Below are 25673 nucleotides of genomic sequence, written 5' to 3'. Positions count from 1 at the left end.
CATATACAATACACAAAATATACAATTGTATATTTTGTACAAAACAACTGTTTTCAAACTTCTGATGAATAGACATTTTCTGAAGAGTGTTGTGTGATAATCTAGAATTAAAGAATTTGAACTCATAGGCAGATGTTAACCTAGTCCCCTTCCCCTGTCTCCATGTTAGGACCCCTCTTCAATGTCCTCAGGAGATGGGCTTCTATGCCCTCTCTCAGCATGTCAGGGGAGGAAGAGGCTGACACGCTGCCCGCTGCTTCCTATCTGAATAGTGCTGGCTGTGGGAAAGCTCTGCTTATTGCAGATCTACCCTCTTGCCATTTCCCCATTGGCGCTGGTTAGGTCTTCTGGAATTACAGTTCTTTTCTCAAAAAGGTGAAGCTGGCTATCAAGTCAGTACTAAAAAATCACTTTTCTGAGCCCCCACTTTCCTCATTCCATCAGCTGCAAGAGGAATCCAGTCTTGGTGATTTCTTTTTTTTTTTTTTTTTCTCCTGTTGAGACGGAGTCTCAGTCTGTCGCCCAGGCTGGAGTGCAGTGGTGCAATCTCAGCTCACTGCAACTTCCACCTCCAGAGTTCAAGCGATTCTCCTGCCTCAGCCTCCCGAGTAGCTGGGATTACAGATGCATGTCACCACACCCAGTTAATTTTTGTATTTTTTTTAGTAGAGATGGTGTTTCACCTTGTTGGTCAGGCTGGTCTCAAACTCCCAACCTCAGGTGATCCACCCACCTCGGCCTCCCAAAGTGCTGGGATTACAGGTGTGAGGCACCATGCCCAGCCTCAAAAAGGTGAAGGTGACTATCAAGTCAGTACTAAGAATTCACTTTTCTAAGCCCACACTTTCCCCATTCCGTCAGCTGCAACAGGAATCTAGTTTTGGTGATTTCTTAAAGAAGCCATTTGAACCAAGGCACAGCATCCTGAAGTCACATGGCCCCCACAGAGCTCACCACGTGCTGTCCACATCTACCCCAGGTTTCCAGAGGGAACGAGGGCTGGCACTTACTAAGAGTCACCTCCTTCTTGCCCCGGGGTTGGAGTGGGGTCACCTTAGGGGAAGAAGTCCTACTTCTCTGAAAACAGTGAAGGAACTAACACTTGGCTCACCCCGACTCAGCTGTGCAGGCTCTGTTGGAAGAGAAAACCCAGCATCCCTAATCCATCAGGGTCTGGAAGAAATCTCACAAGAGAGAATGACTTGATTTTAAAATTCTGACTGCCTTTGTCATCCTCCTGCCAGGCCTGACCTTTTGCAGATATGCTTTTAATTAAGCAAGGGTTTTGCTTAGCCTCCTCCCACCTTCTTCAGTTTCCAGCAACTGTGCCAGATTGTTCAGTGAACTTCTTAAATTAACACGAGGGCTGCCGGTGCACTGGGGGCTTCTACAGGAGGCACCAGTGCCTGCCTTTCTGTGCTTGTCACAGCTGCTTCTCTGCAGACTGAGGTCCAGGGCGTAGGGGTGACAGAGAGCACGCAGCCACACTGGCCGGTCACAGGGAGGACCTTGCTGTGTGCTGCACATATTTGTGACCTGACCAACGACTGGCAGGCTGCATCCTGGACTGAACCTAGAAGGCACGCCTCTGGGGTGAAGAGGGGTCAACAAAGCAGCTCGTGTTCCCTGCTCCAAAGGACGCAGCTGCAGAGTGTTTTGGTCATGGAGAATTGCTACCGTCCCCAGCTCAGAATTTGGAACAGGCTGTCTCGTCTCCAAAATACAAAATAAAAAAAAGATCAACATGAACCCAAAGTGAGGTGAGGAAAAGTGCAGTTGTGCAACAAGCCCGCTGTTCTTGCCATGAGGAAATGCTGAAGTCACTTAGAACTGACGACTGAAATGATTGTGGCAAGTGCTTTCTTGCCACACTGGGTAAGGTGGCATTTCCCTGTTAAAGTCCCTTGCCATTTTCTAAGGGGTGCAGTTTAAGGACGTCTTTCCATAAAATACCCAATTGTACTAACTAAGCTTCCTTTTGGAGAGAACTGACCCTGCTTTTCTCCAAAGGTAAATATTGAATGTGATAGTGGGAGAAAATCATTCATTTCAAATTGTTATTGACATGCTCTGATAAACATTCGGCAAGCAACAATCTGGTTTGATATCCAGACACCCAAAGTCCTAGGCTGATCACTGTGTTCATCTCTAACATGGGTACCTGCAAACAGTAGTCTGTTACATGGGTTTCCTTGGAACTAGGAAGACTGGAATCCTTCCAAAGGGCCACTGGCTCTAAGGTCCAGCTGCCTGCTTGGTTCCAAAACCTTCTCTAGTGTCTAGAATGTTGGGAGATATCATGGCCTTCTTATGCCCATTGGCCAGCCCATTGGTTTAGAATGCACTTAACAAACAGAAATACAGACACATTTGCTTCTAAGGTTTTAGGAATGAAATTCCCTTTAGAGCTCACCTGAAATGGAGCATTAAGTGCCTCCTTGCAGAAGGGTTGGTCCTACATTTGTCCTGTTGTGATGCAAGCCTTTGACACACAGCAAATGCCTAGGATCCTAGAATGTCACACCAGCAAGGCCCTAAGACATCACGCTTCTTCTGATGAGAAACCTACAGCCCATGGTGCTATGTGACTGGCTCAAGGCCCCACAACAAGTTGACCTCAAAGCTGCACCCAAGCTCCTGGACTGATAAGCCCACACCCCCCATCCTGCCCTCCCAGGATCCTCCAGACCCTTTAAGAGGAGAAGACGCTGACCTGGACATTTGGAGAGACACAGTTTTCCTGGACTCGGGGGTGGGAGGGGTAAGGGCAGTCACCGGGTCGCTGACCCTCTTTACAGTCTCAGGAATTGTACCTGTTTAGGGTCCCTCAGTTTTGCAGCCAATGCCAAGGCAGGGGAGGAAAACAGTCCCTGCCTGCTGTGTGTTGCTGGGACACTTTGCCGCAGATGTCACCTTCGCTCTCCTTACTCACCTAATGTTGACAATGGCACCCATGGACCAGGCCTTCTTCCCACACTTCCTGAAATGCTCATTTATCAGTGAAAACTCCCTTTGAAGCACCTCAAGGAATTTCGCCCTTCAAGGGCCGGTGAATGGCAGCCAGAGCAGCCTATTGTATACAGTATTGTCAGACTGAAATACAAAGAACTATCGCCCAATGAGTGGTATTAGACCTGCATGGGGTAGTGCCAATGGGAACTGGAATTCCAGCCCCTTATCTTCCAGAAGAATTCCTCGGACTCCATGGAAAGCCATCATGCCACAAAGCAGTTCACCGCTGCTGCTTCCCTTGGAGGGCTGTGTTTCAGTGCAAGATGCAAAGAAGTCAAGTGGACCGGGAAGCATGTTGTCCAGCATACGTCACCTCACCTGTCCAGGTGGGTACTCCCTTCTGCAGCTGTCCCCATGGCTTCTCCCCATGAGGGTGGAACACCTAGGCAGTGTTCCAGTGTTCACAGAGGCCACTGGCTCAGGAACGGTGCCCCAATTCATCTCCACCAAGCAGGAAGGACAAAGATCTGCTTGCATCCTAAAATAGCATACTTTCAGATTTTAGGAGCACTTTTCTATGGGAAATACTGAAAATGGACTTTTGAAACTCTAGGAGAGGAAGAGAGAGAACAAGTCAGGCTGAGAAACGTGGTTCCCAGCAAGCAGCAGCCCGCCTGAATGCCCACGCCTACACATGGGGTGGGCTTCCGGTGGAAGACTGTGGGAAACAAGACTAAATAAATGTTAAGTGCCCTCAATGCTTCTAAAACACAAGGCTGGCAACAATAAAAAAATGCTGAAAAGAAAAACAAACAGGTAGCCCTGCTAGCTGGGCATTGCCCCAGGTGTCTGAATAATTTTGTGATTGAATCAGGCACCTGGCTATAGCATTGTAGTTTATTCCTCCTCAGCTAAAGTGACATACTTATGAGAATGTCGCCTTAGTGTCTGGGCTTCTTCAAAAACAAAGATAAATAGAAGGGGCAAGAATGGAACAGGGCATGCAGGATTTGCTCAGGACTGTTTGCTTTTGCCCATGGAAACTACAGTGGCCTCGAGAAGCAGTTGAGTGTGTTGTACAACCCTCAGCTACTTCGGTCTCAACAGGGAAAATACTGACCTGGGTAAGCACACCTTGGGTTTTTTTTTTTTTAACTGAATCAATTTCTTAGAAAAATGAAGTCTCCATAGCATTTGTTTTCCATTTTTAAGTTGTTGTAAGAGCAATGGAGTGAAATGGAGATGGAACTGCCTCCCAGTGCCTGCGATCTTCCCCCACCTGCATCCTTCATCTGTCTCCGTATCATTCCCCCTTTATCACACTCTGACCCCCTCTCTGATCACAATCTTTAGTTATACTATCATTACTCACCTCCCAGACAGACTCTGTAGATTTCAAATGTCAAAATCAAGGAACTCCCCACACGATCATTTAATCAGGAAAAGAAAGAAACGTAAATGAAGTACAGCTCACATTTTCCACACCCTCTGCACCCTCTGTGGATGCTAGACTTCAGCCAAGTCTCCTTCCTAACCATGTGTGCTGCTTGTTGAACTATAAACTAAAAGGTTTGTTTCCAGGGTTATGTTACTGTTGGCTGATAGCATATCATTTCAAGGGGGTCCATTTTTCTCAGCTAGGCTCAAATCACTCTGGCAAGTTTAATCTGGTCTAACAGCTTTGCTATTTACTGCTGGAATTTCTGTATCTTAAGAGCACCCTGGGAATTTAGCTTAGTGGCTAAAAGATTGACTTATAGCTCCAAACCAGGTGGAAGTCGGGATGCACTGAAAATATACTCAAGGATATGTTGCAGAATTATCTCCACTCTGAGAACATTCCCATGGGCGCGGAATTAATTTCTGGTTTTTAAACTGTGCAAAAGTTACTGTATGAATCTAGAGATTTAGAGCATTCCTCAGGTTGAAAGTGGAGAGCTAGGCTGGGGAAGGAGCGGGGGCTGGGACGCACACAGACCTGGAATCTGTGATTTACTAGTCCTGTGATCTTGGGTGTGTTACTTGATCTCTTTGAGCTTTCTTCTCCTCATTTGCGCAAGGGGTTAATAAATCCCCCGTGGAGAGTTGTCCTGGGGATCTAGTGAAGTAATGCTCTGGAGATACATATTTGTAAGTCTCTATCTCTATTTAGAGGACTTGCCATCCCCTCCTCTATCTAAATCACTCTTGCCTTCTCTCCATTTATAAAATCCGTATTAAATGTCAGAGAGCCTGAGACTTATGAGGACCATCAGAGTAATAGTGACCCAATCTTTGTAGATGGGACCAATGTTGATCAAGCTTTTTCACAAATTTGTTTCATCCCACTCTTCCAAGCGTCCTAGGAAGAGATCATTCTTACTTCTGTTATCTAGATGAAGAAGCCATGCTACATAATTGAAGATTAGCAAAGCAGGGACCTAATAATCATAAGATAACAACAATGGCAATGATGACAAGGATGATGATGATGATGACAGCTAACCTTCACTGAGGGCTTCCTTGTACCTGATATCCTATTAAATGACCCAATGTAGAGTTACTCATTTAATACTCACAACACCTTATTTGATAGGACTATTATGATCCCTATTTTATGGATGAGATTATCATGTTTCAGAGATATCCAAGGCCACCAAACAAGTAAGAAGCAGAACAGGATTCAAATCCCATCTTTTTACTCCATCTCCATATCAAACCATGGTCTAATTATCTTTCTACTGTCTCAAGTAATAGATGACATTAGAGAAGAAATGTTACCTTTGTAGAAAATAAAATCATTAGCAAGATTTTTAAAGGAAGAAACAGTAAGATTATTCAGCAAATACTTTGGGTGTCTATTAAGATTAGGTGCTGCATTGGACATTGGGAAGCCCTTGAAATCACCCAGGTGAGAGATGGCAGTAGCCAGGTGTATCAGATACTTTCAGTTGTTCCTCTTCTATTTCCCGCTTTCAGCTACTTGGTTTGTATCAGCCACTGCTCCGACCAACTTTCCATGGAGTACAATGAATCACACAGGCACAACAAAATATTAATCCGGAATATATACAGAATCCATACAAAATAAAGACAAAATAATCAGATTTCAAAATTGACAAAATATTTGAAAAGTCATTAAGCAAAAGAGGAAATCCAAATGTCCAATAAACTTATATAAAGATGCTCAACTTCATTAGTTATTTTGGAAATTCTCGTTAAAACCAAAATGCAATGCTCCTACATACCCATCAAAATGGCTACAATGAAAAGAGTGGAAGGGGTTTGGAGCTACAAAAACATTCATACACTACTAACAGAAGGATAAACTCACACAATCACTTTGGAAAATTGTTTGGCTGTATCCACCAAAAACACATGTGTGCCTTATGATTCAGCAATTCTGCTCCTGGGTATATACCAACAGTAATACATGGATATGTTTACCAAGAGGAATGTTCATTGTAACACTATTTGTAATAGTCCCAAATTGGAAGCTTGACAAAAGCCCATGAATAGAAGAGTAGATAAATAAAATATGTTAGCATCATACAATTGATTATCACACAGCAATGAAAATGAACATTATACACAGTAGTGTGGAGAAACTCACAAACATAAGGTTGGCCAAAAGAAACCATCAATAGAAGCCATTCATTCCAGCACACAAAGTTTTAAAATATCTTCAAAAATTAATGAATATTATTAGCAGTCAGGACAGTGGGTCTTCTGGGTTGGGGAGAAGTAGGGAGTGCCTGAAAAAGTGTCCAAGTGGGGCTTCTGGGGTGTTGGTAATGCTTTGTTTCTTGATCTAAATGCTGAGTACCTGGTTGTATTAGTCCATTTTCACACTGCTGATAAAGACATACCTGAGACTGGGCAATTTACAAAAGAAAGAGACTTAATGGACTCACAGTTCCATGTGGCTGGGGAGGCCTCACAATCATGGTGGAATGTTAACAACAGATCTCACATGGTGGCAGACAAGAGAAGAGAGCTTGTGCAGGGAAACTCCCCTTTTGAAAACCATCAGATCTTGTGAGATTTATTCACTATCAAGAGAAAAGCAAGGGAAAGACCTGCCCCCATGATTCAATTATCTCCCACTGGGTCCCTCCTACAACACATGGAAATTCAAGATGGGATTTAACAATTTTTTTAATCAATAAAATGCTAATGTGACTGATATTGATTAGTGTGGTTGCATTTGGCCACTCTTTGTGATACACTTACTCAAGTAGCCCAAAACTACAATAGCTCCTGGCATTCTTGCTCATATGGTGCCCCCTCCTACACTGTCTCCAGACTTGGCCATGTGACCAGCTTCAACAAATGGGACACCAGCAAGTGTGATGTAAGTGGAGATTTAATAAGCTTTTGCATGCTGAGTTTGTTTTCTTGGAATGCCCCTTCTTGGAACCTGGCCACCATGCTGTGAGGAAGCCCAAGCAGCCATCTGGAAATGCCCATGTAAAGTTCCCACCTCTTATGTGCAGATAAGCATGCCAACCTTGTGAACTGTAGAGGTGATTAAGTGAGTTAATATACATAGGTGGACACACAGTGAAAGTCAGGCCCTAGCTGCTGACCTTGACCAAAAAGATTTCCTTTCATTTCTACAAACTCATACATTTCCTTCTTCCACACTGCTCAAAGTTCGCCTTTTCTAGGAAGCTATTTGGTACTTCTTAGTCCTGCTCTATCAGTCTGCACAGCCTGCACAATTCAACACAGGAGTATTTGGTCTGTGCTCTGGGGCTGGGCAATACTTTAACTAGTGAGTCATTGCATTGTATGGCACTGAGAAGCAGTTGTGCCCTTATCTCATCTGGGCTTCATCACAATGCTATATGAATTGGGCAGAGTAGATATACTATCACGTCCATTTCAAAGATGAGAGAACTGACGCATGGAGGGCTGCCGTTCCCCGGCTGGCCCTGTGAGAGGAGTGGTGGGATCAGGAGCTGGGCCTTCCCCTTCTCCAGCTGTCTTGAACCCCAAGGAAGGATCTGGTGCTTCATCTCCTTGGAATCTCCTCTCGGGCATCTGCTCTTCCTGGACCCACCAAGACACTCCAGTGCTCTCGCCAATGCTGAACCCAGGACTTTGCTCAACAAAGCTTCTCGATTATGATACTAATAATGCAGCATTGATAATGGATAGATAGGACACTCTGCTGTGAATCAGAGGGATGGGTTGTCTCCACATTCACTGAAGAAGGTGCTTCATCATCCGTGCAGGTGTCAGTCCTTAAGCACAGCCTGAATGCCACCTGCTGTTGCTGCTTCCGCTGACTGCTGCTTACTGACCACTGGTTCTGTGGGCTCTGTGGTACAGAGATGGAAACATCTTTTCTCCACTGGGGCATCCTTTCTCCACTCGGGCATTGTGACCAGGACTAAGACAGGGAAACAACCAAAGGATAGTGGGATCAGAGCTGTTGATGGCACACACAGAGTGCTGTGCAAATCCACAGATGGCGAGAAGCTGGGCAAACTATGTGATGATGTTCATCTTCATTTTGCCTCCCAAGATTCCCCCAGGAGAAGGAAGCAAGGATACACCTAGCAAGATCCATAGATGCTCTCCAAAACATGTTTATCTCACCTACTTTTCCATTCCCATTGAGGTGGTCCAGGCCCAAGGCTTGTAACCCCCAGCCAGAGTGCGGTGCCCTCCCCAGCCTGGCTGCTTCCTCCAGCCCTGCACTTCCCCTGCACTGGCACATGGCTGCCAGCCTGGCCTTCAGCACAGTCTACTCTTCCCACAGCCTCCTCCACAGCCTGTCACAGCTCCTGCAGCCTTCAGCAGCATTTCCCTACTTTTTTCTCACTGCAAAGCTACATTTGGCCTCAAAGTGTCTTGGCAACATGACCTCACAGGGAACAGAGGCAGCTGATACAGATTTGTTTATTTGATCAGGCTTTAGCCTAAGCATGATGTAGTCAGGAAAACCCTCTCTGGGCTGGTGGCCTGGGGCCACATTGGCACTGCACTGTCTTCCTTCAAACTATGGGTTCTCACATGGGGGAACATTCCAGGCATTTGCTTCCCGTGTTAAACAGGACCCTCTACAAAGGCAATGGTGGTATCCATGTTGTTCACCATGACAGGCTGCACTGAGCAGAGGATGGGGCCCGTGGCTGGTGTTTCCTAGGGGGCAGCTATCCAGCTACTGGTTCCAAGACCATTCTCTGCATTTGGAAGTCTCTGTCCAGGACATTCAGGCTCCCCTGTGTCAGGTTTTATGCTAGAAGCAAAAGGAAATTCAAACAGGTTTGAAATGACAGGTTGGTGGCTTATAGGTTGGTGGAGGAGACAGACTTTATTAACAAGGGCTTCAAGTCTGGGCTCCTGTGTGCCCCTGCAGAGCACGAGGCCATCTCTCATGCCGGGGTGCCTCTCTACCACCATTGCCCCATGCAGCAACTCCTTCACTGGCATTTTCTGTGACTATTCTGAGTAAGTTTGTTGAAGCTAGTATTTGTTGAACACTCATCTGAGTCAGACACTGTACAGGCAGTTTCATACCCAATCCATACAAGAGCTCCAGGTCAGAGGAAAGAAGGTGAGAGTTGGAGATGTGAAATCACTTGTTAAACTAATGTCCAGCAGAGAGAAAATGGGAAAGGCTGCAATGGAGAGAGGTCTGTGCGATGCTGCAACCAAATATGCTTCAGTTACAGAGAACAGAGTCACGCTTGCCAGTTTAGAAAGGGATTTACCTCTGTTACAAAATTGATAACAGAATCATTGAAGAGCTGAAGAATGATCTTAGGTGAACCTCCAGGACCAACTATGATACCACAGAAGTAGGCTGTTAAGGAAGATGCCTGTCGAGTGGAGCCCCCAAGATGTCATTGCTGCCTCCAGAATGCTGCTCTCCACCCACCGAACTCAGTTCTGAATGCAAGTCTTGAACAGTGTTTCTAATTGCATGAGATCAATTGCAACGAGAATCTTGGCTATAAGGGCATCTGGGAAATAGTGTTTTTAGCTCTCTAGCCTCTGTAGAGCAAAAAAGGCACATTCAATAGAGTCAGAGAAAAGAAATCTTGGGCAAGGTAAGTCAGAGGTAGCCTCAAATATCAGTCCAACATTAAATGGTGATTGTGTGTGTGTGTGTGTGTGTGTGTCTGGTGTGGTGCGATCTGGGGTGGGGTGGGGGTGATTGTATGTATGCATTCTCTCTACCCTCCTTCCATGCGTATGCATCCAGGAGAGAGGGGTCCACCTTCTCTCCTTCTGGCACATGCCCCCGTATTTCATCTTATCTAAAGATCTTTGTATCCTGCCAACCTTCTGACTGTGGGGGCCACTGCTAACTGCCTATCCCGAAGGCATTCTCTACTTCCTTACTTCAAACACCCAATATACACTCCTCCCTTTTTCCTTGTGACAGAAGGCCAGTGTATCTCAGACTGTGTCCAGGACCTCTTGCAGCTCAGGATAGACTTACAAAATAGTTCTGGCCAAGAAGATTTAAGTAGAAGTTTACAAAGTGAAGCTTATAGAAAAGCTATTGCCTTCCTAATTAAAAGGGACCGTTAGCTTGCATTTGCTTTTGATTTTTGTCCTTTCCTATTCGTTCTTACTACCTGGAAATGTAACATGTTGTCTAGAGGTGGAGCACCCATCCAGTGAGGCTGTGAGGAAGGCCATATACCAAGAATAGGAGAAAGCTAGAAGGAGCCCATATCTCTGGCTGCCCTTGACTGCCCACGCAAGAACTCATGCTGGAAAAAGAAAGCCCTGTTTAGGTAAGCTCGTGTGTGTTTAATTTTCTGTTTTTCTGATACTGATGAACCCCAAAGAGTCTTCCCTAACTCAATGTTTGTATACTCAGTTCCATGGCCTAATGGAATTTTAGGGTCAAAAGAGGGTTTAGAGATTACTTAGCTACAGTCATATACTGCCTTGTAGATTATTAGCATTCAATGTATATGTGTCTAGTCTACATGGTTAGTATTAAGCTCTCTGAGGATGGAAATTACATGCACATTTAAATGTTTGTGTTAAAAATGTTTCTCAAAACCTTGCTAAGTGAATGAATCCACAGAACCTTTGGCAATGTTTCTGGAGAACTTATTTTTGAAAGTACATGGATTATATGAAAAATTTGGGGAGGATAGAAAGAAAAAGAAAAAATCCCATGGAAAGGTTAAATTTGGAAACTCTTTCTTAAATTGTTAAAATAAAATCCTTAGCCAAATTAAATTTAACAGAGTTTATTTTATTTTATTTTAGAGATGGAGTTTCACTCTTGTCACCCCGGCTGGAGTGCAGTGGTGTGATCTTGGCTCACTGCAACCTCTGCCTCCCAAGTTCGAGGATTCTCCAGGCCCAGCCTCCCAATTAGCTGGGATTACAAGCATGCACCACCACGTCTGGATAATACTTTGTATTTTTAGTACAGACTGGGTTTCACCACGTGGGCCAGACTGGTCTCGATCTCCTGGCCTCAAGTGATCCTCCCACCTCAGCCTCCCAAAGTGCTGGGGTTACAGGCACGAGCTATAGTGCCCGGCCTAAATTTAACAGAGTTTAATTGAGCAAAGAATGGTTCATAAATCAGGTAGCTTCCAGAGCCAGAGTAGGCTCAGAGAGTCCAGCACAGCCATGTGGTGGAAGATGATTTATAGACAGAACAAAGGAAAGTGATGTACAGAAAATGGAAGTGAGGTACAGAACTGGCTGGATTGGTTACAGCTCAGCATTTGCCTTATTTGAACACAGTCCAAACAGTTGACCACCATAGATTGGGCAAAACTCAGTGATTGGCACAAGAGTAGGTTACAGTCTGTTTGCACTATAACCATTTAGGTTATAGTTCACGATGTACAGAGAAACCTTAGGCCAAACTTAAAATATTGGCTGGTGACATTACTTTTAATGGCAAAAACTGCAATTACTTTTGCACCAACTTTTGCACCAATAGGTAAGGAGGCAGTTTTAGGCTAAAGTCGATTTAACAGATTTATTCTGAAAACTTGCTTTATCTGTTGCCGCATAAAAAACAACCTCGAGGCTTGGCGTGGTGGCTCATGCCTGTAATCCCAGCACTTTGGGGAGCCGAGGCGGGCAGATCACCTGGGGCCGGGAGTTCGAGACCAGCCTGACCAACATGGAGAAACCCAGTCGCTACTAAAAAATACAAAATTAGCCAGGTGTGGTGGTGCATGCCTGTAATCCTAGCTACTCAGGCTGAGGCAGGAGAATCACTTGAACCCAGGGGCGGAGGTTGTGGTGAGCCAAGATCACGCCATTGCACTCCAGCCTAGGTAACAAGAGTGAAACTCCAAGTCAAAAACAAAACAAAACAAAACAAAAAAATCAACCTCAAAATGTAGTGGATTCAAACAACCATGGTTTTATTTGTTCTTGATTTTCTGGGGCTAGAATTTGGGATGATGTTTCTTCTGCTTCATGCAGATTGGCTGGGATAATTCACTCGGCTGCATTCAGCTGGTGCCTGGGCTGGGCTGGGAGGCCAAGAAGGCTTCACTCATAAGCCCGCCCATGTGTGCTCCTGCTTCTGCCAACTTCTATTGGTCAAAAAGGTTGCAGGACCTGCCTGAATTCAAGGGAAGGGGAAATAGACTCTTCTTAAGGAGAAACAGCAAAGCCGCAATACAAAAGAACATGTGTGATGGCAGAGAGTGCTGTCATCATCTCTGGAGACAAATCTACCACTCTAACTTTCACTTCTTTACAAGCCGAGATTACCCTGCAAATTGCAATTTTTATATGTGAGAAAAAATTAATATTTATAGGATCCCTACCATATGCTGAGTGCTGTGCTAACTACTTTCACGTAGAATTTCTCCTTTGCTGTGATCTGTATTTTCTGTAGACCTAATCTCTGGGTTCATTTGAACCATCTGCTGATGGAAAGGCAGTAGCTCATAGCTGGTCCGTCCATAAAGGAGGATGCATGACAATTCCATCAAGGAGGATGCATGACAATTCCGACAGGTGGACTCTCTCTAGCTTCCTTCCACATGCAAGAACAACCCTAAACTTATTCTCTTTGTCCCTGGGGATCACGGGATACCAAGTTGCATTCCTAAAAGAGCTCATATCACACTGTTGTTCATTTGGCCTCCCGGGGGACGGAGGCTTATCTCTTTAGAGATTCTTTTATTATTGAAAAGAAATCATTTCTATGACTCTGGGTATCCAACTAAACTTTTACAAACAGAAGATATTGGATGGGCAGCTCCCTGGCAACTCCCTCCTATTCAACTGTAATACGCTCTCCTCCAGCTATTCAGAAACTACAAACTAAGGCAGTAGCCCCATGATGTCTGTACAAGAACTGATGGCAGGCACACCCAGAGGCTTACAGGGTGTTTGTACTGAACATCAGCCCTGAGGGACCTTCCTGTTTTATCCCTTTTGAAACTCTTGACTGTGCTTCAAAAGTAAAGAATAAAACAATAACCTGCCTGTGTACCACAGGTCAACTCTACTGCAGTGAAAACAGCAGAGGCAGGAATATTTCATCCACCAGAAATTAACCTGCAGTCAGAGGTAAGTTGTGACATCAGCAGAGTCGGTGTCTCTGGAGTCAAAAGGGAAAGTTCTGGGACCTTCTAGCAGGGAGGTCATGGAAAAGGCAGGAGCGGCCCCAGATTTCTAATAGGGGCAATTTGCTTTTAAATGTTGTAGACACTTTAAGAGTAGTGTAGGGATTTCAAATGCTTATTAGGCAAATGAGGAAAGAGAGGCCCAAGTGGGCGAGGCGACTTGACCAGGGTCAGTGAGCTGGGATGTGGCAGAGCAGCTTCTGGACCCCAAGTTTCCTCATCTCCAGCGCAGCCCTCTTTCCAAATACACCCTTCCTCCAACCCTGACTTTTCTGCCCAACTAATCTTTACCAAGTGACCCTGAAGTGGTGAAGAGGAAACTTCCACTTGGTCAGAGCATGGAGAACAAGGAGGAGGGGAAGGGAAGGGACAAGGTCAGGGGTTTCTGAAGGGTCTTTAGGCAGCCTCAAGCTGGAAGGTGTGTGTGGTGGGCAGGGGAGGTCTCTCTAACACCTCCTACCTCTCCTGATAGCAATAGAGGAGGGAAGGAGTCATTCCTGGCCAGATCGAGGGAGGCCTGCAGCAGCCGGTCCTTCAGGGACGCAGCCGTGTCTAGTGGTTGGAATCTGGTCTCCCATCAAACTCACACAGAAAGACAGAAAAGGCTCCTTGACTGTGAGGTCCTGGTGAGGACACATCTGTGTGAACTTGAGCAACCCAGGGAAGAGGAAGTCAGTGGAAAATAGTTCCTGGAAGACAAAGAGAAGAGAATAGAGGCCAGTCGTTAGTCACAATTATTGTGAAAGATCATTGTTCATCTGAAATCATCTCCCTCTTAAATGCAGGTTGGGGCATTTATGAGTGAATTTGTACATGTGAATATTGCAAAAATAGACAGCTAAGGGCAGAATTCCCCTTGGCCTTGTCTTTGGGACTGTGCGTTAGCAGAAGAGAAAAGAAACAAAAGAGAGCCACCATTGGTTTGTAACTCAAAGGAAAAAGGCTAGAGCTGATGGATACCTCATTCTCCATGATGTGCTTGTTTCACACTGCATGGCTGTATCAAAACATTCACATACCCCATAAATATATACACGCACTATGTACCCAGAAAAATTAAAAACTAAAAATAAAAAGGAGAACAACAACAAAACCCCAAAGAGAGCTATTTCCTCTGCATTAGAAATACATAGGAAACTCAGTGTCAAGAGAGAGTGAGGAGGGGGAAAGCGGAGGAGGAAAGAACAGGAAGGAGATCCCGAGACACACACTCAAGCTTTGGGGTTAGCTGAAGGGCTTTTTAACTAAAGGAAGATCTGACATTAAGATGCCAGGAATGCTGGCACAGACCCCCTTCTGGCTCCTAAATATTCCATAGGATCTGTGCTGCCCCCACCAGCCTTGAGGATTTTTTTAAAGGGTAGGTTAGGTGGGGTGGACAGAAGAGAAATAGGTAGAGTCTCACTCTGGCTAAACTTGGTGAGAGGGAGAGAGGGTCTGCTGGACGGTAAGACGCTTCTTCAACTGGATTGATTCAATGGACTCAGGGCTTGGCTTGGGAGCTCCTAGGAATGACCTATCGTTTGAGGAGCTCACTCGTTGGGGAAGGAAGGTCAAGTCAATGTCATCTCCATCCTAAGAGCCGAGGAACCCCAAATGATGTATTATTTTGTAGATTGATATGGTTCATTTAGTAATGATAGTTCTAGAACTTTCTACCCATCTTTTGGTGGTCCTGAGGTCCAGGGCTGTGCTTACAGAGACCTTAGCCTGGACAAGTCTTGGCTGGATAGACACTCCTTGCACCAAGAGGCAGGAATTCTATATTAATTCTGTTCTAAACAGCCTTGTGCCTGGAGTGTCTTTGTAACCACCCAACAGGTTCTTCCTGCCTGCTGTACAAAGAAAATCTACTCACTGAGATTGGTACAGATCCCATGAGTGGAGGAACACCAGGGTTCTTCATCTCATGTTGAATTAGATAAAATGACATGGACACACGTGGAGTGGTTTTAAGGAGCAGAGAGTTTAATAGGCAAGAATGAAGGAAGAATCTCCCCCGTACAGAGATAGAGTGAGGGGGGCTCCAAAGCTGAGAGGAAACCTGTGTGCAGCGGAAATGTGTCTGCTTATGTGAGGAAGCTGGAGAAGGTGGTGCCTGATTTGCGTAGGGCTCAGGGAATTGGTTTGACCAGGTAGGTCACTCAGGTAGCCCGTGAAAAAACTGGTCCTCCTGCCTAGCCTTTTAATATGCAAATACAGGGTGCCATGATATTCTACACATGTGGGCATAAAAGGCGGCGGCCATGCTGTCAGGCACATGTGGGGGCAAGGGCAAGAAGAAGAGAGGGGGAATTGCCGTGTTTGGGGGTACCCAGTTTCTAATGGCCTGCATTTGCATATCAAAGGTTGCCAGCCCAGCTCTAAGACCAGGGGCTTTCCTGCCAGACAAGAAAACTTCTCTGGAACTGCTTTAAAAGAAACAAAAACTTTCCAAGGACCCCTTTTCCTCTCTATCTGCCTAAAATAATTTCTTAATAACTCTTATAACAAGATCACAGCATTGCAGTAAAGAAAGAGTTTAATCGATGTGAGGCTAGCCCGGCCACCCCACATGGGAGATGGAATTATTACTCAAATCAGTCTCCATGAAGGCTTGGAGGCTAGGGATTTTTCAAAGATAGTTTGGTGGGCAGGGGGCTGGAGTAGGGGGCAGGCTGATTAGTTGGGTTGGAGATGCAGTCATAGGGAATAGAAGCTGTCCTTTTGTGCTGAGTCAGTTCCTGGGTGAGGGCCACAGGATTGGTTGGCAGGTCCAGGTGGGGGCCATCAGGGTGTCAGAAATGCAAAAACCTAAAAAGACATCTCAAAAGGCCAATCATAGGTTCTGCAATAGTGATGTTATCTGCAAGAGTAATTGGGGAAGTTGCAGGTCTTATGACCTTCGGAATAATGGCTGGTAATTATTTAGAATTCAAGCCCTTCTCATCCTCCTAACTTGGTGGGCTTTCATTAGTTTTACAAGAACTGATGAGACCTAGAACTAATGAAACCAAGAACCCTAACCCTAAGTTGAGTTTAGGGGAAGGGCTATCATTATTTAAACTAGAAACCAAATTTCTCCCAAATTAGTTTGGCCCACACCCAAGAATGAGCAAAGACAGCCAACCGGTGAGGCTAGAGGCAAGATGGAGTCAGGCATGTCATATTTCTCTCACTGGCATAATTTTGCAAAGGTGGTTTCACCTTCCCCACTCCCAGCATTCTCCCTGTCGCTCCCCTCCCTCCCCGCAGACCCTTATGTAATTTTTGTTGTAAAGTTTCTGAAATCTTACCATCAGCTGAAGAATGACAAGGTTCATGCATTTGGAAAGGAGAGCTTTATTTCTCATAAAGGGTTGTATCCTGCAGGGTGGCCATTCTGATAGGCTGGGAAGCAGAGCCTCCAGCCAGAAGCTGGAAACAGACACTTCGAGGATGGAGAAAATAAGACGGAATTTATGCTGAAGCAGGTGGCCAAATATACATATTCAATAAGTATAAGAGGAGTCATGAATATTTATGAAATATTTATCCCCTGGCTGCCCCTTGCTGAAAAGACTGGGAGAGTGAGCAATTAGCTCTTTCAGTCTCCTCTTGGAGTCAGGAAAGAGAGAAGTGATTTGGGAATGGACGTTAGGTTTGCCAAACCAGAGTCTACTATCCCTTCCCAGATCGATCCCAAGGCACTGTGGCCATATGGCCAAGATCAGAAGGAAACAGACAGAGATTCAAATGCATACGTGCACAGGCTCACACACATGTGACAACACAACCTCTCAACCATGAAGCAAGTTTAAAAGAAAAAGGGTTCTTTTCCTTTACCACCCTCAGCTTGCTTTCTGATTTGGGAAAAACCCACAACCTCTCAACTTTGAGGTTTTCCAGCCCATTACCCAAATAGAAAAGAATAATGCTATGCAAATAAAGCCAGGTGGACGTGGCAAAGTGGGCACCAGGGGCCAAACCTATGATCTTCTATTGATTCGGAAACAAACCTCAGAGTGTGGCATGAAGAATAATCATGGTAATGAAATAATAGCTGTGTTGTAAGAATGCAAAGTTGGATGCTAACATTTGTCTGAGATCATGAAGAAGAGGAATGGGAAGTTCATGACATCTGTGAAGTTAGTGACTAAGGCTGTATGGTAAGGAAAGACCTTGGGGATTTCAGTGAAATTCTGAATTCAAAGAGCATGATGAATGTGGGGTGGGGCTGTGTGAGGCAGACAGCAGAGAAACCTGAGAGCAGATGAGGCTGGGAGGAGGAGCTGCCCCCGGTCAGGAGGAGGGAGGGGCCGGCTCGGGGAATTCTGTGGGCAGAGTCCAGGGATCTGCTGGTTACAGTCGTGATGGATATACCATGACCTTCGTACCAGGAGGGGCTGAGCTGGGGCAGTGCACAGGCAGCGGCTTCCTCAGTGACCCCAGAACTTGGAAGAAAGGCAGTGGTCTCCAGGGGAGGTTTGTGGTGAAGCCAAACTAGGAGAAGTGCTGGGAGAGTGAGAAAAGCCAGGTCGGTCTCCAAAGATACAGCACCCCCAATGCACAGAGGTGTTGCCCTCAAAGACCCTTGTCCTGCTTTGAAATGCCTGGCACCCTCCAGGGCTGCTGGCTGAGTGCTGAGGGAAGTGTCCCAAAGAAGGGAAATGTCAAGAAAAGAGGGTCCCAGGGAAGCCTCCATTGTTCTTTGGCAAATGGTCCATCCTTTGGGGGACAAAGGGATGAAATAAGGGAAGTAGCAACAGGTCAGGCCCGCAGCCTCCTGCTCGGCTCACCCTGAGCCAGCCTTGGTGATAAGAAGGCAGAGGTGGCAATGGTGTCTGATGCATCTGACCCCATAGACATGTGGTCGAGGTGGTCCCGAGGCCCCTGGAGGCCCCATCATGTGGAGTTGGGAAAGAAAACGGGCAGGAGGCAGAAGTTTTTGACTCAGGCCTGGGTTTTGTCAGCCTCGGCATGAGCCCATCCTGGGCTGGTGGGCTGGCAAAAAAGAAACTGGGTTTTGAGGCAAGAGCTATCTCCAGGACCTCAATGTTGGAACACAAAAAACCCCTTCCTAGCTGGTAACGCTCAGCCCTCATTTCCTGCCACCACACACATTCTGCCCCGAGAAACTCACGTTATAGGAAAGAATGCTTTCAGGCAGTATTGGGGAGGGGAGGTGGGGCAGATTGGCTGAAACATGAGCATGAGGTGAAATCACAGGTGCAGAGTTTGTGCCCCTTCCTCCTGGGAATGCCTCTGTCCCTGGACTCAGCCCCCTGCCCTGGCTCCTGGTTGCTCGGGGCTCCATCCATAATCTAACACATAATAATGGGCTCTTTTAAATGGCCTTATCCATATGTTTATTTTACAAGATACTTTCTGAGCAAAACTTAGCTGTACAGCTTTTATATCAAGTTGACCTCCTCCACTTCTCACTCGAGGGCACCAAAGTGAAGTAACTGTGTGGTGACTGATGCAAGACCCTGCTCAGACGCGGGCTACTTCCTCAAGGAGTAGTCCATGCGGGGAACGAGGAGATTTTGTTACATCTGCCCAAATGAAAACGTTCATCGTCACCCAATTCTGGGCCTCTTCTGCCAGATGTGCTGATCTGTCTCCCACATTATCCATCTGCTTAGCTGATGGCAGCCCACACTCACTCCAGAGCACAGAGTTTTGTGTCCTAAATTATCGGGAGCAGGCGTGGAGGTGAGCCGATCCATCATCAAACACACCGCCACACTTCCAGTCCTGTGATAGTCAGCCCTGGGGCTTGGCAGATAAAAGGTTTGTAAGTATAAGAACTTTTAGCAGCAACAACAACAAAATGAGGAAAAAGTTGTAAATAGAAAATGGAGTTCTGAGTCGGAGCCCAGGCAGCCAGAAACTGCAGCCTGCCAGATTAGGTCCTATGAGCAGCTGCCCCGGGGTTTGGAAGTCAGTCTCCCCTTCCAGAAAGAGAGTGTAAGAACATGTGGAAACTCTCCTTTTGCTAACTCAGGTTTGAATTTTAAGTCACCACGGTGTAAAGGTGATGGTATACTTTTGTGAGATTTCAGAACCTAGTGGGTCATCGGAGATGCTGATTGCTCTTTCTTCCAAGTGCCAAGTGACCTGCTGGGAGTGTGTGCTCGTCAGTCTGATGTGCACTGACGTGGGCAGACCTGTCCAGGATGGGTTTGCTCTCAGGCTAGAATGACTGCTCCAGCCCCAGCCTTTGCATCCTACTCAGTCCTGTGCCAGGTACTGGGAATACACAGAAAAGTAAGAAAAAGTTTCTGTCTTCCAGAAGCTCAATTTGGAGGAGTGTTTTGCAATCTTTTATGTGCACTGGAATCCCCTGGGGATCTTGTTCAAATGCAGAATCTGATTCATTAGGCCTATTAGGTCTGAGATTGTGAATTTTGAACAAGCTCCCAGGTGATGCTGATGATGCTTGTCCGTGGACCACAATTTGAGGAGCCAAGGTTAGAGCAATGGTTCTGAAGGGTGGTCCCCAAGAAGCAGCTGCGGCCAAGAGCTCCATATTAGAAATACAAATTTTCAGGTGTCTCCCAAGACCTACAAAATCAGAATCTCTGGGAGTGTGGCCCACCAATCTGTGCTTTAATCACCCCTTTGGTGATTCAGATGTGCGAGCTCACCACCTGGTTACAGTAGTGATTAGCTTAGTTGGACTAAAAAGGGAGGTGGCCTGAACTAGTATCTGAGATGGCTCTTAAGGACACATAGGAGAAACCAGGCAGACAGAGAAGGCTATGCAAAGGCCCAGAGAGGAAGTTGGAGGCGTCTGGAGAGAGACAGCCCAGGAAAGAGGCTGAGAATCACCCAGAAAACTCTTGAAGGCCACTGTTTGCAGACACAGAGCTTTGCTCAGCCATTGGCCCTTCAAGGTTGAACCTCGCAGGGAGTCTGCCTCCCACCTCCCCATGCTCAGCTGTGGTTAAGCTGGTTCACCTTCCTGAAGAGAAAGGCTGCTGATACTGAAAACGATTTCCAGTCTGATAAAATTGAGGTGGCACCCAGAACTCACTTTTCACTCCAGGAGAGTCAAGGCTGTGGAGACCTAGTAATTATTGATTCCTACAAGAACCAAGGCAGGAAAGAACGAAATTGGAGAGAGTGACTGGGAGAAAGGTGAGGGGTGGGGAAGAGCACCTGAGGACCTCATCTGTGGTTAGCATCCTAAGTGTAGTTGTAAAGAACAGAGGATGGTTCCTGTTGACATTTGTGGTTTCTGTCAGCCTGCATCTTTCAGACATTTTTCACCAAATTATCCCCAATGGTGGTGAATGTGTGTGCATGATCCCAGGAGCTGGAGGAGTGGCTGGGGGGCAGCCAGCGAGAAGCTGAAGTTGTCTCAATTTTGTCTTTAAAAATGTGTGTGTCTGTATTTTTGTTTTAATATAATCAATGGCTCAATGCTTAGTGAAATAAATAATTCTGTGATCCTAGGGTTTCATCCCAGGCAGTGTGCATCTCGTCCTCTGAAAAGCAGAGGGGCAGACTTTAGAAATGCATTGTCTTCTGGGGAGGTGGAATTTCCATGGAGGGGACATTCTAGAGGAAGAACTATTAATAAATCAACCATCTGTGTGGTGAGCACACAGGGGTTGGGGTGAAGGGAGTGTGCTTGGGTTGTCCTTTGACATGAGGCTGTGGCAAGCACCTCTTTTTAGTTAGTGTCCCAACAAGCCCCAACTCATAGTCCCACCCAGGAAGGGTGGGCGGGAGGCCCAAGGCAGGTGGAAAGCAGGTAAGGCAGGCATGCGCAGCTACAGGAGCCACAGCTGGTGCTCAGACACACACTCAAACCCATGCTAGCCTAAGAGCACGCTCAGGGCCCCTGGAGGGGCTGCGGTGCTGGAAGGGGGCTCTGTTTCTTGATAATTGAGCAGTAAGATGAACTCTCTGAATTCAGTCCTCAGGGCATGTCTCCTCTGCCCGAGCCTGGAGCCAAATCGGGGAGGGTGGGCTCCTGGGGAATGTATTAGGTTAACTCGTTAGAAGGCCCCAGAAGACACATCCAACTCAAGCCCAGTATTTTGCAAATGTGCACATTTGGTCAGAAGGATCAGGCAGGAAGAGTGGGCAACTCTGCTCCAATCTGTAAGAAAATGGCATTCATCCAGGGGTTTCCACTGGCAGAGCCACCTCGTGTTTGTACTCTGTTGTCAGCATCTCCTCCTTCCTAAACCCTTCCTCCAATCAGGTTCTGCAGCAACACAGCAGCGCCAGATACACCTTATTTCTAAAGCTCCATAAATGTCTAAAAGGTGGGGCATAGAAACTGATTTTCAAAACCTTCTTTGCAAGCAGAATTGTAGGTAAGCACCAATACCTGGGAGAGATAACAGGAACTTTCTGATGCTACAGGGCAGTGGGCCCCTTCCACCATGCAGAGTCAGACACAGCGGCAGCCCTAGTCTGTCTTTACCAGGACAAATGGGCACCGTGGGATGGGAAGGCCCATGGGAGTGGGGAGGTCGTTCAGGACATGCAGTTGACGTGGGTGAGGCTGACTCACCTGGAGGGGTCCCAGCTCCAGGAAGGGTGCCCAGCCCAGGAATGAAGGCACTGGAGCCCTCCGGAACCAGCTCCGGATCCCTGACCCCCAGGCCAGGCTTGCTTCGGGTGGACAGATGCCCTTCAGGAGCTGCCCAAATGCTGACAGCCAGGCTTTGGAAGGACACAGATTTCCACAGCAAACCTTCCTCCTTCTGACACTCTCAACCCCGGGCTCAAGGAGAGGTCTTCTGTCACTAAAAACGTATGTTCATTTAAAACAGATGGGGACTTCGGACTTTCTGGAAATGGATTTATAGGTTTCCGTTTGGCCCCACCTCTCTGAATGCCAGGCTCCAGTGGGGTCACCCATCTTCCTTCCTGGGAGGGGCCTGAGGCCCTGGGGGTTACATTTTAACAGACACAGGGTGAGCATTTAACAATGCACTTCCTGACCTTAGTGACGTTCAGCAGAGCACAGGGAGCAGAAAAGTGTTTGATCAAAATGTGTCCTATTGCTGCATAGTTACTGAAACTGATGGAACACAGGTTCCAAACCAAAAAAAAAAAAAAAAAATCAGAGGCAAAGTCACTCACCACAAGTTCTTATGTTCCCAGGTCATTACTACCGAAGAAGGCTGATTGTCTTTGTGGTTCCCACACTTTAGCCTGCGTTAGAATCCTCTGTGGGACTTGGTAACACAAGGCCCCACCCTCAGAGTTTCTGATTCAGAGGGTCTGGGGTGGGCCTGAGAATCTGCATTGCTAACAAATTCCCAGATGACGCTGAGTGATGCTCCTGCGACCACAATGAGAACCACAACTCTACAGCCAGTGCTCCAGCACACCGTGCCCCATGCTGCCATTTTCTTACTGGATCATTTTTACATCACTCTTTCCCAAGACAACATTTCTCTCATGCAGCGCAGGCAGCCTGGGAGGTGGGGGCTGGTTCTGCAGGCCAGCGTTGTTCCTGAGCCCACATCCTAAAATGGGAATTGGCATCTCAGACAGGCTCCAGCTCTGTCCAAATGCTCCAAGATGCCTCATGAGAGCATTGTCCAACACTGGCCAACCAGGCTGTGCCATTCACGCCTCCTATGCCAGTTGGAAATGCCATTGAGATGAGCATCAGCCAGAAGGAGAGAGGCCATCGTCCAGCTGTCAGAAGCCTGTGAACCAGAGGAACTCCATCTTGAATAGGAGCTGGTACAATGAGGCTGAAACCTACTGGGCTGCATTCCCAGATGGTTACGGCATTCTAAGTCACAGGATGAGATAGGAGGTCAGCACAAAATACAGGTCATAAAGATCTTGATGATAAAACAGTTTGCAGTAAAGAAGCCGGCCCAAACCCACCAAAACTAAGATGGTGATAAGAGTGACCTCTGGTCGGCTCAGTGCTATACTCCCAGCAGCACATGACAGTTAACAAATGTCGTGGCAATGACAGGAAGTTACCCTATATGGTCTAAAAAGGGAAGGCATGAATAATCCACTGCTTGTTTGGCATATAATCAAGACATAACCATAAAAATGGGCAACCAACAGCCTTTGGGGCTGCTCTGTCTATGGAGTAGCCATTCTTTCATTCCTTTACTTTCTTAATAAACTTGCTTTCACTTTACTGTATGGACTCGCCCTGAATTCTTTCTTGCGCAAGATCCAAGAACCCTCTCTTGGGGTCTGGATTGAGACTGCCTTTCCTGTAACACAGCCACTAAAAATTCCAAGCTCAGGGCCATCAGCCCCACCCCTCCAAGCACAGGTCCACACAAGCAACATCACTCCTCTTACACATGGGAGGAGCATCTTGGAAAAAACTCCAGGCAGAGAGGGCATGCATCTCAGAAACAGTGTTTTGATTTTCTCCAATAAAGAGGCAAAACATTTTTTTGAATTTATCAGATGGAATTGATCATTAAAATAGAATGAACATTGAATTATTTTTCCCCAAAACCAGTGAATGGTGTCTTGAAGGGTAAGTTAGTAGTAATTGTTCTCCCTACTTACAAGTCATAGTATTAGTTGAATTTCTTTACGTCACTGCCTTTGCTTTAATTGGTGGCCATCTCTCCAGAGGCCTGACCAACCATTAACCAATATTCCTGATGTCCTGTGATAGCAAATGTTGATGGGAATTTGAAGGATTGTCAGTCATCATCTGCTGTTTAGTTTAGTTTTGTTTTTTTTTTAACAGTTTGTTAACTGTTTTTTTAACAGTCTCGGAGAGAGCATTTTATCCTAAAAAATGGGGAGCAGGTATCACATGTGACCAGCCTCAGCTCTGGAGGAACCCCAGAGAAAGAGCCAGATGCCTATCTGTTCCTGACCCCCAAGGTGCCTCAGGATCTGCTAGGAGGGGTTAGTTATGAGATGTAGCCCCAAGACTGCACAACTTAACCTGTGAAAGCATTTATTTAGAATTGAGCATTTGCATTTTGGGAGATGATTGCAAACACAGCTGTTTTCTTTTTTATGCAGTTAAGATTGAGGCATCCTTAGTGACAATGGGTACCAGAGTGGATGCCTACTTGAAGCCACCCCTCCAATTGTAAAAAGGTATCCTCAGTGAGGAGGTGGTACTCACCTTCCTCTTGACTGCAAGCTTTGACCTAAAAGTTCTGTCGGATCACAAAGGCCCAAGTTACGGGGAAACAGTAAGATACAATGGCCTCTGAACTGTGAAAGACTTTTCTTTCTAGCCTCTTTTTAGAGATGCATTTAAAGGCAGCTTCGTGGGATCCAGAGTTCATTCATTCATTCAAATGCAACGTTTATTGAGTTGCTACTGTATGCAGACCCTCACTGGGATCTGTGCTGAGCTTGAACAGTGGGCTCCTTTCACATTCCAAGATCTCCCTTCACAATCCCCACAGGAAATATGAATATTCCACATTTGGGGTCTTTTCTTTTCTCTGGGAGTGCTGGGATCGTGCTGTCAGTGTGTCTCCCATCTAGGTGGCTGCATCTCAAACTTCTGTGATCCTTTTTTAAGATGTGAGAACGGGTGTTGTTTGTACAGCATTCGTGCCCACTGGCAACGAGTCCTCATCAGCAGGTTACCTTGGGAAGGGGAGGATGCCAGGTCAAAAACATGGCCTCGGGAGCAGCCCTCCCTGCAAGATAGTTCTCTCCAACCAGCATGGCTAACCGATGAGCCAGAGACACAGGGGTTGAAGGGGTCCAGCCTCTCCTACACTCCTAACAATGCTCTCTTCTTCCTAAGAACTTGAAGATGGCGCAAGAGATGCACAGATGGCAGGGAAGGGACTGGGATGAACCATACACCCACTGCCTGTGCAGTTTTTCTTAAATTAAACCTTTTATTTTGAGATAATGGAAGATTCCCATGCAATTGTAAGAAGTACTGTAGAGAGAGCCCAGGTACTCTTCGCCCAGTTTCCCCGCATGGTGTCATCTTGCATATACCTATCCTACAGTGTCACAGCCAGGCAATTCCCCCAGGCAGTTTTGTCTAGCAGAAGTGATGAGCTTTCCTGAAGGCCCTTGTCCTGCCATACTTCTGGTTCCTATGGGTCTAACCCCTTCCTGTTCCTGGGTTTTCCTGCCAAGCTCAGATCTTTAATTCTTTTCTATTTCCCTACTTTTCCACTATGGATCCATTTTGGAAATTATAATGCTTAGTGGCCACAAAAAAAGTTAAGCCAGTGAGCCAGA

At 46.3% G+C, this 25673-nt stretch overlaps 1 long non-coding RNA gene across 1 annotated transcript; it reads left to right on the top strand.

Annotated features, from left to right (window-relative positions):
* The first annotated feature begins 454 nt into the window (after positions 1-454).
* On the top strand, positions 455-24150 carry LOC129058181 (uncharacterized). The gene is made up of 4 exons (XR_008523132.2): positions 455-3338; positions 10554-10691; positions 13393-13464; positions 22611-24150. It is a non-coding gene; the product is annotated as an uncharacterized LOC129058181 (long non-coding RNA).
* Positions 24151-25673: the final 1523 nt, after the last annotated feature.

This window comes from Pongo abelii, chromosome 11 (assembly GCF_028885655.2).
Source record: "Pongo abelii isolate AG06213 chromosome 11, NHGRI_mPonAbe1-v2.0_pri, whole genome shotgun sequence".
Classification (NCBI taxonomy): domain Eukaryota; kingdom Metazoa; phylum Chordata; class Mammalia; order Primates; family Hominidae; genus Pongo; species Pongo abelii.
Note: the sequence above shows the minus strand (reverse complement) of the source record. Positions and strands in the feature narration are given on the sequence as shown.